The sequence below is a fragment of the Pyrus communis genome, chromosome 12, assembly GCF_963583255.1.
Source record: "Pyrus communis chromosome 12, drPyrComm1.1, whole genome shotgun sequence".
Classification (NCBI taxonomy): Eukaryota; Viridiplantae; Streptophyta; class Magnoliopsida; order Rosales; family Rosaceae; genus Pyrus; species Pyrus communis.
In genome coordinates, this window is record NC_084814.1 from 20,101,810 (window position 1) to 20,116,222 (window position 14,413).

Sequence of the window (14,413 nt, forward strand, 5' to 3'; positions counted from 1 at the left end):
TATAACATATTAATCTGGTTTTGTTTGGATTATCTTATTCACACCGGTCATATGAATATCAGTTTTTCAATTCAAAATTAGTAATGTAATAGGGCTCGTTTGGAAGTGCTTTTAAAATGACTGAAAGCATTTTTAAAGAAAATATTTTTGAGTTCCAGAAACATTTGAAGTGCTTCCTGAAACTAATTATGTGCTTCTTTCAGAAAGCAGTTCAAGTGCTTTATCAGGATTCACTTGCATGGTTGGGTTCCAGAAACATTTGAAGTGGTTTTTCAGGATTCACTTGCGTGGATTCAACTAAGCGTTGATCCTAAAAACATTTTCTCTAAAAGCGCTTTCAGTTATTTTAAAGGTACTTCCAAACGAGTTAAGTGAATACTCTAGCCCAATAGTCATGGTTAAGATGTCTGTAGTATTCTCTGCACTACGAACGAACTTGACAATAATTGTTCCATTCAACACCTTCTCACAAATGAAGTGATCGGTGCTCAATCTCAATGTGTTTTGTTCAGGCATGATACACTGGATTGGATGCAGGTTTGATACCACTATGATTGTCCCCAAACAGAATTGTTGGCTTGTCAATAGGTAGATAAACGTCGCTCACAAGTCGTCGAAGCCAAACACACTCTTGAGCAGCAAGTATTGAAACTGTATACTCTGCTTCTGTAGTAAATAATGAAACTGAATCCAGGAAACACTTTGTCGCATGGTATTATTTATTTGGGTAAATTACGTTTTCATACCTCAGGTTTGGGGTCTATTTCAATTCCTTACAACATCTTTAAAACATTTCAATTTCATACATTTACTATCATTTTATTTCAATTTCTTACATCCGTTAAGTAAACCGTTAAGTGATGATGTGGCAAATATAGGATCCACATTTGTGCTGATGTGGCAGCCAAATTTGTGCCACGTGGCAAAATAAAAAATTTATGCATTTAAAAATAATTAATTAAAGAAAAGTTAAAAAAAAATAAAAACAAAAACCCCCCGAAACCCATCCCTTCCCCTTCCCTGCAACCCCCATCTCCTCCCCCAACCGATCCCTTCCCTTTCCTCGCAACCCAAACCCCCCCCCCCCAATCCTACCCCACCCCCACCTCCCCACAACCTTCCCACCCCACCCCTTATCGTGCGCACCCTTCACCTGGTGGTCCAGAACGGCGATTTCGCCTCCGACTCGAACATCTGCACCCCATGGACATATTTGGCCGACTCAGATCTAGTAGTCACCATTGCCATGGCATTCTTGTTCTCATCCAGAGCCTGCACTATGTGCACCACCCTAGGGTGCTTCAGCCTCACCAGCCTCGCCGCATCAGCTCAAATGATCTCCAAAAACCCATCTTCCGCCACCTTGGTCAATCCAGTGCACATGCGCGCCTTCGACAGAGCGACGCATACGGTGGGGTCGGGCGTGAGTTCTTCTGTGGGATTTGGGTGTGAGTTCTTCTCGGCGTCGGGCGTGGAGAGAGAAGAGAGATCTCAAAAACCCCGAAAGGGTTCTCAGATAGCCGTTGCAGAATCGGCAGATCAAACGCCGCCGTCTTGCCACTGCCAGTCTAGCTTATGCCTAGCACGTCCCGCCCTGCTAGGATTTCAGGGTGAATGTGGCAGCAGAGTCGGGGTTAGGATTTGTGGTTATTTCGATTTGGAGGTCAGGGACGAAGGGTGCGACGGAAATAGGGTTTTTTGAGGCTTTTAAGGATTTGGGGGCGTAGGGTTTGAAGAAAGGGAAGTCAACGACATGGATCGGTTAGGGGAGGTGAATAGAGTGGAGGAGAGGGGTGGGGGTTGCGAGGAAAGGGATGGGTTTCTGCGTTTTTGTTTTTGTTTTTATAAACTTTTCTTTAATTAATTATTGTTTAATGTATATAAAAATAAAAAAAAATTTACCACGTGGCACAAATATGGTTGCCATGTCAGCTCTTAACAAACCAATGAATGGAAAATTTAACGGATGTATTATATTAAAATAAAATAGTACTTGAGGTATGAAAGTGAAATGTTTTAAAGATGTTGTAAGGAATTGAAATTGACCCCAAACCTGAGGTGGTAAGGTGTAATTTACCTTTTTTATTTTTTTTTCGAGAAAATTCAGGTTTAAAAAAAAAAAAAAAAAATTGCCACGTGGCACACAATTGGCAGCCACGTCAGCACTTAACGGATCCATGAATGGAAAATGTAATTGATGTATTATTTTGAAATAAAATAGTACTTAAGGTATGAAAGTGAAATGTTTTGAAGATGTTGTAAAGAATTGAAATAGGCCCCAAACCTGATGTATGTAAATGCAATTTACCCTTTTTATTTTTGTCTACATATATATCATTAGTGGCAAAGCTGTTAAGGCATAGAGAAGGACGGTCGCCTTTCCTCTAGCTGGGAAAGAAGCCCAGAAATCAGAGTTGTCTCTGAGATTTCGGGGGCTACAAAATTTGTAAAAGGGCCTCTTTTAAAGATGGTTTTTATTTTTTTTTATTTTTTTTCACAAAAAAAAAAAAGAAAAAAAAGTAGGACAATGTATTGGTGTTAGAAAGCAATAACTTAAATCAAAACAAACTTTAGGATTCATTGATTGTAAGTTTACTAATGTCATTAAATAATAAGTAAAAAGAGTTATAAACATAACATTCACTAAATAATCAAAATCAGTTCAACCCCACCTCTGCTAGAAATCTTAGTTTGTTGTGCTGCCGCCCTTCTGGCTCTGGTCTCGCCGGATCTGCAGATTGCAGTTTTCCGTTGCTGCTGCATGCAGCTTTAATTTTTTTGTAAAATTCAGGCCCAAACAATGTCGTTTCGGTCCTGGTAAAATAAGAAAATAAAAAACGGACCGTTTACGCTTTAAGTTAAAAAAAAAAATAGGGAAAACTTGATATAAGTCCAATTTTTTTAGCCAATGGTAGGAATAGTCCAATTTATTAAAATAGGTCCAATTCCTTAAATTTTATTTTATTATCAATAATTATCTATTCAATGATAAGATTTATTATAAAAATCAAATTTCTTCATAATTATCTCTTTGATTATTTCTTTTTATTTTTATTTTTTATTATTTCTTGTTCTTCCTCCTGCTTTAAACCCCATTTATAGATTTTATTTTTAATTTTTATAATCAACCTATATCACAGGTTAATTATTTTTATGTATCTATATGATAGATTCTTTTTTATAATCAACGTGTCACAAATTAATGTGTCTTGCTTATAGGTATATTATGTTTTTTCCTACCTTTTAGTTAGGTTTCATATTTCGCTTATAGGTATAATATATATTCATATATTTGTTACTTGAGTTAATTATTTTAATGTATCTATATGACAGATTCTTTTTTATAATCAACGTGTCACAAATTAATGTGTCTTGCTTATAGGTATATTATGTTTTTTCCTACCTTTTAGTTATGTTTCATATCTCGCTTATAGGTATAATATATATTCATATATTTGTTTCTTGAGTTAAGGTAGAATGTTTTGTAGATAATTTATGTTAGTATATTAGTTTTTGTTGTTGTAAGATATTAATTAGATTTTTTGGAGTTGAAAAATGCATAATATTAGAAGATTTTTAATTGATTTTTGATATTTAAAAAAAATATAAAATGAGTATAAAAGAAATAAAAACATTTAATTAGATTACTGGATTCACTCCTAAAAACCATCTATATTTTTGGACCTAGATCTAAAAGCCCCAAACAATTATTGGGGGACCGTTCATTCCGTTCAGTTTGGATTAACTCGGCATACATGATTAAAAGTTAATGATGTAAAATAAAAGTGCCCAGTAGGCAGTAACTAATATTTACATAAAATAAATTTACCTATAGATATATTATAGATTGGAAATTTAATGACAAAATATGCTATATAAAATGAAATTAATTAGATATAATTAAATACTTAATTTTTATACCAAATATTACTTTACATATAAAATATCTTTAAAAATATATGTCCATATATCCGTAAATTGAGCTATCGATATTTACGTTAACATCAATTAAAACCTTGGATATGATATGATTATTGATTAATTAAATTATTATTTAATTAGTTGTTATTCATAGTAGACTCTAGGACCTTATTATGTAATAGAACGATACTATAAAAAATGGTGCATAGATCCTCCTTTAAATAGTACGGTTAGTCCTTCGAGTATTCTGGTTAGTCCAAATTCTCCTTCGAATATTCCATATAGTTTGTAGCAAAGTGAAGTCACTCGGTTGATAATTAGCCTATTGTATGATGTTTTCACATGACATGAAACATCATCAGCAACGATTATAACTTGTTTGTATTGATAAATAATAAACGAAGTTAATATTGTTTACTATCTAAAATGATTGGCTTTTTAGCCAAAATAGTACTTGAGATTTGCATAACTCCTTACTTTGATCCTAGAGATTTGAAATCGATAGAATTGGTTCCTAAGTTTGTCTATCATCAATCATTTTGGTCATTCTAAGAAAAATATCCCTTAAATAAAGATAAAACGACAAAAATATCCTCAATTTTCGTCAATTTTGACCTCTTATTTATTAAATTGGGGGTATTTTTATCATTTTGATATTTATTTAACATAGCTATTCACGGAATGACCACAATAAATGATGGTGGACAATCTCAGGGATCAATTTTATTGTTTTCAAATCTCAGGGACCAAAGTGAGGAGGAATACAAATCTCAAGGATCATTTTGGCTAAAAAGCCAAAAGTGTTGTAGTCCTATTAGATTAGGAATGTGATTGTGTAAATCCTAATATATCTAGGGATATCTTTTATATTTCAATTAGGAGTAGATTTCCTATTAAGAATTGTAATCCTAAAGGGTAAGGAATTAATCTTCCCTACTACTATAAATAAAGGCACAAAGGGATGGAATAACACACACCCACAATTACACATCTCTCTCTTTCTCTCTACTATTGCCGCACTTTTCTATCTCTCTATGGCCTCCATAATTGTTCAGTAAATTATGCCTATAACACGTTATCAGCACGCTCTTGACGCTGCACTAAAAAGAGTTTATTCTTCAATCACGGGAGTATTACGTTTTAATCATTCTTTTTATGATTAATTTATTATTTTGAATTGATCTACGTGCTATTGATTCAATTTAATTTTTCTGTGTTGAATGTGATACAACGCATTAGTGATGCAATTCCGGCTTTCTGAGAAGGATCTTCTACAAATTCAAAGGCTTTTATCGTTTTCTGCCAATCAGGTATGCTTAAAATAAAGTAAGATATTTGAAACGACCGTGAAGCATGTAAACATTCCCCATGATGCATGAACTCCCTATGTTTATATTTTCCTTTCGAGATATATATATATATATATATATATATATATATATATTGTATATGTTCATATATTTTGTCAACATATATATTTGTTTCATGCATTACGCAATTCTTGCTATGTGGAATTTGTGAGTCAAAGAATCAAAATAAATTAGAAGCAATTCTAGGGTTTTCCTAACCCTAACAATGTCGAAAAAAAAACAAAGAAAAAAAAAAGAGAAAAAAATATGGGTTAACTTACCCAAGGGCCTGCAGCCCTCGGTTCACCCCCGAGTCCAAGCTAAGCGCGGCCCGAAGCCGTTTGCTGGGCCCCCGCTTTGCCGCAGTCCACACTTCGCAAGCCTTTGATTTGCTAGGCTTATCCCAACCTGACTTGGCCCACGTTGCAGCAGCAAGTTTGCTGCTTGTAATATTTTTTTTATTTTTCTCAGCCCATCTTTTCTGCACGCCTGCAGCCTGCATGCAAATTAGGTTGCTCCTTGCAGCCATAACGGGAGCCCAAACCTGCAGCTTTGCTGCAGGCCTTTCTTTTTGGACAACAGCCATCAGATCATTGTTGGGCTGCCATGAATATCACGAACAAAATCATTTTTTTGGCCCATTCTGGTTTTTGCCCGCACCCAACTAGGTTGGGGTGCCCACGGCTAAGCCTTATTTAGGCTTAATTTTCTTAATTATTTGGCCTGAAGCCATCTAAAATGATTATGACCTAAAGTTATTATTTTGCTTCTACAATCGATCCCGAATGGTCCCGATCTATTGAATTAATTAAAAGTGACATACAGTCCATTAATCTGACAATTAATCCAAAATTATTAACATAAAGCCCACTTTTGGACATTAACGATTCAATATTTTATTTCTTTTCTTTGAACCGTTGACATCCTTTCGTAGTCCCGAAGCACTCACACTTGAGTTCTTGAAGAACCTCAAATCCACTACACTTAAATCAGCATATTGCATTCTGTGTTCTTGCAGGAACCTCTCTTTTATGAACTAAACGTTCATAAACTAAATTGAACCTGTAGTTTCAAATTTAGTGCCTTTGAAACCCGAAGTTTTCATAAAACAATACACCCATGAAAACCCGACGTTTTTTCATGAAAACTATGTCTTAGAACTCGAATGTTCTAACTTTGATGCTTATGGATGATTCATTCCCATAACACCAATCATAATCTTGTTCCCTCAATTCAGTGGATTGTCGTACCGTAAAAAGTTCGATTTTCCTGATTTGGACGTTTTAATAGAAACCACTTCATGTGGGGTACAAGACATGAATCTCCACTTGACTATTAAGAAGCTGAGAAACCATTGAAGCCAACAATGGCAAGGAAGAGCTGAATAAGCATCTGCCATGATCTTCATTCGAAGACTTATGCCCGAAGCATTATTAATGGAAATACCTTCCGAACGAGGATTCCATGGCTCTTTGGCTCGCTCCTACGAACCGTGTGATCATGTGACATATTGCTTGAAGCACACCATGATTAGGTCCATGAATGAGTACAATTCTGAAATTTATAAATCTGATCGAATTTTGACTGGAGAATACTTTTCTCATCCTTCCATGTTTCTAACTCGCCCCTGAAGCATCAGTGTAGAAAGCAGAAGTTTACCAAATTCGCGAATTTGATTACTGGCACAAACGTGAGAAAACGGTACAGACTCAGTTCGGCTGGAGTCTACCGAATGGCTCGACCCAGTTCGGTCAAAGCCTAACCGAATGGTGATGCACCGCTTTGGTAGGATACACCGAATGACGTACTATCTCACAATCCAATTTGGAGTTTGTTTTTATAACATATGGTAGAATCAGGGCCTGCCAAGGTGTGGCATCATGCCCGAAGCGTGATCCTTGGCACCTAAGACCTAAAACTTCAAGAATAAAGGATAATATTCCCAAACCTTAACCTTGCAGAATCTTCTTCCGCCTTGATGGAATAGATTGTTGGTTATGCACCTGTTCGTGCCCCTACCAATGTTGTTAAGGAGTACCATTCTAGTAGTCAATATGTGAGACTAATTTTGCTCCACCAAACATTGTTGGAAAAGCAAATTTTGACATGGATGGCCTTGTTGGCCGAATCCCCTTAGTAAACCATCTACTTTGTGAACATTTTTTCATGTTCTTGGATTCAAGTTTGGTGTATGTTTTACTTATGGATAATCTTATTGATATTGTCCTTGAATATGAGTTAATTGAATCATGTTTCTTAATACATGTGACCGATTCAATTAAACACGTGATTAGGTTAGAATGTGGGAAAGTTAGTTGTCTGGATGAATGCGTACTACGCAGACTAACTTTATACCTAAATCACATCTCTAACAACGACTTCAGGTCTATCCAACCTGATTAAGAGCATTTGGCACACTCCTCGTTGTATGGTACTGAATTACTATTTAAGGGACCTTAAATTCTCCCTGACGTTGAGTTTTTAAGGATATTCGAGATGACAATGATCATAAATGAAACCACTGAAGAAAAGAGAGTGAAATATATTTGCACCACCTCCAAAAATGAGCCTGAAACTTTGATTTGGGGCCAATAGATTGTCTCCCAACTGGGAATACACCACATACGGCCGACCTGAAGCCTGGTGATTGAGCAGTTTACTTGCTTTGACACGACCTTTTGGGACACTTAGGTCGAACAATGATGCTACAATGCATCTCCTTATCTAAAGTAGGGATATTGTGCCTACAAGCACACTTTTCCAAGCATGCTCATTAGGGAAATTGATTTTCTATATCATTCCTCACAAAGATACGACATGACTCTCTTTTCACAGTGGATTCAATGGAATATATGTGGACTAATCCAACCAAAATGTGGACCATATAAATACTTATGGTTTTGGTTAATGAATCGACAAACTGGTCATATATTTGTCCATACACATTGTTGCCAAACCTCATGGCCAATTAAGGGTTCACCACCCTACTTATCCCTTAAGGTCCGGGAGACTGGATAATGCCGGAGAGTTTATATCAAAGGTTTTCGCTAAAGTATTGCATGTCGTTTTGGGTTTCTAATTGAACATTGAATTCCCATGTTCATCCCAAATAACCTCGCCTAGTGATCGTAAAGCGCAAGTTAAATGATCGCCTGAATTTTGGTGAACATACCAAGTTTTCGGTTTCTGCCTAGGGCTATGCAGTTATGTTGGTCCGCCTTGAGGCCCATTGCCACCCAACCTATATGACGTTACAATTGGTTATTGGGTACGAACCTGACGATTTTCGTATTTACGCATTTGGGTGTGCATTCCATGTGCCAAGTTGTGCCGCCGCAACGTACCACCATGGTCATCAAAGAATGATGTGTATCTTTTGTCGATCATGATTATCCTTCACACTAGCTCTCTTAGAGCCCTTGCACACAATCTCTTTACCTCTCATTTGCGGGTTGTCACTTTAATAAGACAGTCTTCTAACCGTTAGGGGGAGATAAGAACGTCAACGTTCCTGGAGAACGGTACGAATTTACGTGGACGTTGCCCACTATATCTCATCTCGATCCCCATACCACATAAGTGTGATAAGCAAATGCGATGCATTCTAGTTTTCAGAATGTTGCCCCAGACGCATTCCTCTGATCTAGCTAAAGTGACGAGATCATATACCAGCTGCAAGCATGCCTGCAAGGATAGACGTACTCAACGGACGTCGAGTCAACATCCTTGGAGGGTGTACTGACCCTATTGGATGGTTTGGATGCCCCTGTTGGACAGTCTGGTACACCGGCGGATAGCCAATCAATCTGTCTTGGCATGGAGCATGACAGATCATTTGGTCGGTAGGATTCACTTCCCTGGAAGAGGAAGACATAGCATAACAATGAATCTAAACTCGATCGCTGTCTCAAATCATTTGCATCTCATGAGATTAATCCGGATTTCTCTCGAGACTTAAATTTCTTGGTCCAATATACTAGTTTGGATGACCTAAATGGAATTGAAATGAGATTATCATCGATGATGTTTTCACTTATATGGTAGTTATCGACATAAATGAAAAACGACGATATCAAACCATGTTCCGTTGATTAATTGACAACGTAAAATTGATTGGACAACTAAAGTTACAATCTAGGTCAAATTCCTTACCAAAATGTGTATTGGACCTGTCATTCCTACACAGCCCAAGGTAACCCTGTTGTGTTACAAGTAGGAAATGAAGCATTATGAGATGAATGAAATAGTGCGATATGATGCACGCCTTATGGCGCAAGGTTTATCTCAAAACATCTTGTGATTGATAACAGCTTTATGAAATGTAGTTAGTGTTTTCTCCATGGGGATATAGATACGGAGATTTACATGTAAGTTCCCAAAGAATTACATGGACTGGTTCAAATAGTTCCAAAACCACGGAACACCCTCGTAACTCGTTTTGAGGAGTTCCCTTATGGATTGAAAAATCCGACGGATGTGGTATACCTATCTACGTGATTATTTGATCATTCAGGGATATGAATTATGCCCTTGCGTGTTAAACTATGAAGTTTTAGTCCAAATTGCTAGAGTTACAATTTATGTCGTTGACACGAATCTCACTAAGACTCCAGAAGAGCTTAAGAAAACTGCCTCACACCTGAAGATGGAATTTGAGATGAAGAATCTTGGGAAAACTTGTTTATGCCTTAACCTGAAGTTGAAGCATTGTTCTGACGGTATTTTGGTCTACCAGTCAAATTACACTCCGAATGTGTCACCTTTGAGTATACCTTTGATCGTCCATACGTTATATGCAAATGAGACTCTTAAAGAGGTTATGGAATCCGAAATTCCATATCTAAGTTCAACTTTGCACTTCGTTGTATTTAGCTCATTGTATTTAGACAGGACATCTCATTCGCTGTTGATCTTGGTAAAGATGCAACACCACGCCTACACGCAACCATTGATTTGGTATTAAAGACGTACCGTGAAGGTACTATGAGGGCAAATCCCAACGCATCTCGAGCAAATCCAACCCCCATGATCCTCAGAATGATGTTTGCCTTGTTTGTTATGCTGACGCTGGTTGCTTATTAAACCTGCACAAGGCAGAATCCTCAAATGATTATGTCTTTACCGTTAGGGATATCACAATATCTTGGAGGTCTATGATATGACCTTAGTTGCAAAATCTTCGAATCATTCCAAGACTCACCTCACTTCACGGCGCCACAAGTAAGACATGGTTAGGAGTTCTTGTTGAGCATATTGGAAGTACTTGCTATGTTTTCATCCATCGTTAAGTCCTAACGACGATCCATGAAGACTATGCCGCATGTATCAACCCGACCAAGACATGATACATCAACGAAGTCAACGCCAAGACATATTGTGTCCACATCTACATCAGCAAAGCATCAGAAGATTTGCGTAACTCCTCACTTTGATCCCAGAGATTTGAAATCAATAGAATTGATTCCTGAGTTTGTCTATCATCAATCATTTTGGTTATTCTATGAAAAATATCCATTAAATAAGGATAAAACGACAAAAATATCCTCAATTTTCGTCAATTTTAACCTCCTGTTTATTAAATTAAGGGTATTTTTATCATTTTGATATTTATTTAACATAACTATTCATGGAATGACCACAATAAATGATGGTGAACAATCTCAGGGACCAATTTTATTGATTTCAAATTTCAGTGACCAAAGTGAGGAGTAATACAAATCTCAATGATCATTTTGGCTAAAAAGCCAAAAGGATTTAGTTGTCTAAATTATTTTGGCACCTTTTACCCTTTTAATCTTCGCATCTCCTATCAACAATCAGGCCCGGCCCATGCACAGTGCAATCGGGGCAATTGTCCAGGGCCTAAAGTTGAAATTGGCATCCAAAAAACAAAATTCAAATAATTAGTTATAAATTTTTTTGTTTTTTTCCAAAGCCCAAAATAAAGGCTGGAGGGGATAACTTGTCCAGGTTTTGGGGATTTAAAAACAATATAACATAAAGGGGATCTAGAGGGGAAAAGTCGTCCATGTTTTGGGCATGGAGGAGAGGCATAAGATTCAAGTTTTTCAAAGGGAGCTCCCTCTCTGCTTGGAGCTTGTCACCCAACTGCCCAAGCCCAAGGTACTACAGAGAACACATACCCTTTTCAAATTTCAGCTTAATTTGTGTTTTCTGAGTCGGAAGCTTCATTTCTTTTGCTTGAATTGTTTTGGCTTTTGTTTTTAAAATTAGGGGTTTTTTTTGTAGCTATTGAGAGGTGCAAGCAGCAGATTTCAGATACAACCGCAGATTACTATCATGGACAATCTGAGTGTTTTGAGCAAACTTCAAGTGAGGGGCATGTTTTTTAGGAATTCATTCCATTAACACGGATTTCATACAACTCCAGATACACCACTCAAAGAGGTATAAAAAAAAAAAAGACTCCACCTTCATCAATTTTAGTAAATTTTGTGACTGCCCTTTTGTTTGGTTGCTTATAAAATTTGAGGTGAAGAAGTGGAAAGAATTGATTTTTAGGTGTAGGGTAATGGCAGAAGGATCAAATTAAAGGCTACAGTGATGGAGATGAAGAGAAATGGGGTGCTTTTCAGCATTTCCAAAAGGGAAAAAAGCATTGGAATGACAAATGGACAACCTTCTTCGACTCCGGCTACTAGTTCCACCACGGACACCGTGAGTGGAGACATTGGTGGGAACAACAAGAAAGAAGAGAAAGATGGATAGGGAAACAAAGGCAAAACTGGTCATCAGAATTGCATCGCCGGCTCTTGTATGCTCTTCTCTTCAACAACCTAGTGGTTCACATGGTATGCAGTTGAGATTAATTTAGTGGGATATGTTATTTTATATGATTGGATGAATATGTGATTGGATTGGGATGTATTGGATGTGTTTAATGCATTTTGCGTATATGTGATTTTCTATCTGTTTTTAATCATAATTTGGTTGATGTGAATAAAATTTTACACATACATGAAAGAAATTGGAAGTCATTTTGCATGCTACCAGTGATGAATTTTTTACACATACATGTGATTATCCTCGCAAAATATTTATTTTAAACATATGTTTCTGTATTATAAAAGGGCACATTTTGGACTTTCGCACTAGGCACCAAAAAACTCAGGACTGGCCCTGTCAACAATACATGGCTTAGCCACTGCATATCATAACATGAATGAATTGTAAAACACACTGAAAAACCTCTTGTGGTAGAGCTGTTCCTTTTCTTTTATTTTTGTTTTTGTTTTCTACAAGGTACGTGGTGATTGGCATGTGAAAATTGTGGCCAAGAAATTTTAGCCAATAAACATCCACACTGTGAAAGCCCTTGTGCGTGGTCCCGGCATCTACGCTCAAGAAACTTGACTGGCGATGTCCTTGTAACCATCCAGCAGTTGATTCCAATCTAAAAACATGACATGAAACATAGCTACAATGATTTGTAGTCAGGCCCAAGTTTGCTAATTTTTCATCGTTCAATTTAACAGGGGCAAGTTCAAACCAATATAAGATAAAACAAAAAAAAAAAAGTGAAATTGCTAATTCAATTACAGGTTAATTATTTACTGTTGTACCAAATTCTCACAAATCTGATAGTGGGGGCATCTGTCCCTTGTAGGCCTTGGCATTTAGTATCCTCATAGTCATAGGCACTGCAGATCTCTTCAATCTCATAATCATCTGCAAGTGAATCATCCTCCAAGTCATCCACTTTCTCCTCTTGCTCAAGCTGCAACTCAATGGTGTCCTCACTTTCCAAATCGCTCTCACAGAAACCATTGTCTGCCATGTCTTCCATGTCACTAAAAGCTTCAATCTTCTTCTTTCCCCTGTAACCGATAAGGCTTTGGACTTTTTCCTTCCAAACCACCAAGGGGCATTTCTCAATCAACTCCGAGTCCTTGTAAGCTTCCTTCAAGAACACGCTAAACCACTTCCCCTCTCTGAAACATAGAAAATGCCAAATTGCTTCAGCAGAAGCCTCATAAGCTTCTAGGGCATTTCAAGTTCGCGTTGAAAATGAATCAGGTGATCAGTCACCAATCTCTTCTCAACAGTAAAGCTAAGCAGCTATTGCATGACAGCAACTGCCCTCTTGTCAAATTCTTTAGAGCCAACTTTGAGTCCCCTGGCATCTGCATATGGAGATAAGTAAGACCTTTTCTGAAAATGATCAATTGCTCCTTGCCTTTTTGTAATTCAGGGGGAACTTCAACGGAAAAGAGAGCGAAAGCAAGCCCGGGACATGATCATCACTGGCCCCAGTGATCCCCGTTGTCTTTTTCTCCAGCTCGGTTATCGCCCACGCAGGACTCCAGTTGACAAGTTCCAAATGCTCAACTGCCTCATTATCTTTAACCACCTTGAAATGTTGGGGATATTTGTGCAACCAATTAGTCCTGACATCAATTGGCAGAGCAAAATCCCTCATGAAATGGATAATCTTGTCCAATGCCAGCCTTTTATCAACAGACATCATAAGAAAGCGTGTCACGAATTCGGCTGCGGTATCTTGATTTTCCTCAAGTATCATGTACTCCTCTTTTACCAAGTCCTCACCTTGATTGGTCATCCCACACCATAAAATCCCTCTGACCCTTCCACAATTTTCAGAGTTTTGGCGATTTTTGAATAAAATCAGACGCCCTGTGGGGTTTTGGGAGACTAATCTGGATGTTGTACTGATCCAATTGCCTGACAGTAATGATAATTTAAGGCTCTTTTTTCAGAATTTCCATCAAGAACAACACTTTGGTTGCTATCTTCCATTTCTCAGTCACAAGCTCGAGATCATAAATCTTCTTCAATTTGCTTCTGTCACCCGTTTCCTGGTAGTCATGAGCCGTTTCTGATTCATTGACCACCACTCACCGGACCACTATCTTCTCTCAAACATATTGTTTTAACAGAGGAAAGGAAATCTCCACCCAGAAATAAGAACTATGGAGCTCCTCTTCTCTCCCATCAACCTTTATCTACGCCGGGGCTAATATAATGACGGGGTTTATATGGCAGGAGTTTGTTGCCGGGCTCTAGCCTTTCGATCGATCAAACGGTTCATATTCAATTATTGCTTCCTTTAGTTAAAACTTGTTTTGTCGACTTGCCAAAATCTCAGTTATCAGATCAGCAGA

General features: G+C 37.5%; 1 pseudogene; it reads right to left on the reverse strand.

Annotated features, from left to right (window-relative positions):
* Window positions 1–12,837: 12,837 nt before the first annotated feature.
* LOC137710131 (protein WHAT'S THIS FACTOR 1 homolog, chloroplastic-like) lies at window positions 12,838–14,175 on the reverse strand (annotated as a pseudogene).
* Between the last annotated feature and the right edge of the window lie 238 nt (window positions 14,176–14,413).